The 1,692-nt window shown below is 38.2% G+C and overlaps 1 pseudogene; it reads left to right on the forward strand.

Moving 5' to 3' along the window:
* The first annotated feature begins 1,124 nt into the window (after positions 1-1,124).
* On the forward strand, positions 1,125-1,692 carry LOC114027980 (annotated as a pseudogene).

Raw genomic sequence — 1,692 nt, forward strand, 5'->3', positions numbered from 1 at the left:
ATAGAGAATTAAGTCAAATTTATAAGAATACAAATCATTCCCCAATTGATAAATGGTCAAAGGATATGAAGAGACAGTTCTCAGATGAAGAAATTAAAGCCATCTATAGTCATATGAAAAAATGCTCTAAATCACTATTGATTAGAGAAATGCAAATCAAAACAACTCTGAGGTACCACATCACAGCTATCAGATTGGCCAACATGACAAAACAGGAAAATGATAAATGTTGGAGAAGATGTGGGAAAATTGGAACACTAATGCATTGTTGGTGGAGTTGTGAAATGATCCAACCATTTTGGAGAGCAATTTGGAACTGTGCCCAAAGGGCTATAAAAATGTGCATACCCTTTGACCCAGCAATAGCACTTCTAGGGCTATATCCCAAAGAGATCACACAAATGGGAAAAGTACCCACATGCACAAAAATATTCATAACAGCTCTTTTTGTGGTGGCAAAGAATTGGAAATTGAGAGGATGCCCATCAATTGGGGAATGGCTGAACAAGTTGTGGTATATGAATGTGATGGAATACTATTGTGCTATAAGAAATGATGAACAGGCTGACTTCAGAAACACCTGGAAAGACTTGTATGGTCTGATGCTGAGTGAAGTGAGCAGAACCAAGAGAACGTTGTACAAAATAACAGCCCATTGTGTGATGACTAATATTGATAAACTTAACCCTTCCTGGCAATACAAGGATCTAAGACATCTCCAGAGGCCTTGTGATGGAAAATGCTATCCACATCCAAAAAAAGAACTATGGAAGTTGAATTGCTATTTTTTTTCTCTTCTGTTGAATTTTGTTTTCTCTTTCTGATGGTTCCTCCTATCGGTTTTAATTTTTACTTACAACATCAATAATGGGAAAATATGTTTAATGGGAATGTAAATGTATAGCCTGTATTAGATTGTTCGCTGTCTTGGGGAGGGTGATGGGGAGGAAGGGGTAGAAAAATTTTAAACTCAAAAGCATATGGAAGTGATAATTGATAAATCAAAATAAATTAATAAAAAATAAAAATAAATAAATAAATAAATAAATAAATAAATAAAAGTAGCCAACTGCCAAATTATTATCTGAGGATTCTGCTGTTGATTTTCAACCTTTCCTAGGAAGATGAACCCCACCCCTGGACACAATCATGGGATGAGCCATATGGATAGTAATAGCACTATGCCCCACCACCATCATTCATCCACTAAAGCCTCTCATGTTCATGGGGGAGGAGGAGACATGATGATGATGCCCATGACTTTCTATTTTGGCTATAACAATGTAGAATTGCTGTTTGCTAGATTAGTGATCAATACACCTGGGGAAATAGCTGGGGCATTTGTGTCTGTCTTTTTGTTAGCAATGTTCTATAAAGGCCTCAGGATAGCCTGGGAGAGCTTGTTGCATTATTCCCAGGTCAGCATTCACTACAACTCCATGCCAGTTCCAGGGCCAAATGGAACCATCCTTATGGAAATGCACAAAACTGTTGGGTAACAGATGCTGAGTTTCCCTCACCTTCTGCAGACAGTGTTGCATATCATCAAAGTGGTCATCAGCTACTTCCTTATACTTTATGCTTATCTATATGACCTATGATGGGTACCTCTGCATCGAAGTGGCGGCAGGCTACTTTCTCTTCAACTGAAAGAAGGCAGTGGTAGTGGACATCACAGAGCACTGCCATTAA

The sequence above is a fragment of the Vombatus ursinus genome, unplaced genomic scaffold (assembly GCF_900497805.2).
Source record: "Vombatus ursinus unplaced genomic scaffold, bare-nosed wombat genome assembly UNPS02014867.1, whole genome shotgun sequence".
Lineage (NCBI taxonomy): Eukaryota > Metazoa > Chordata > Mammalia > Diprotodontia > Vombatidae > Vombatus > Vombatus ursinus.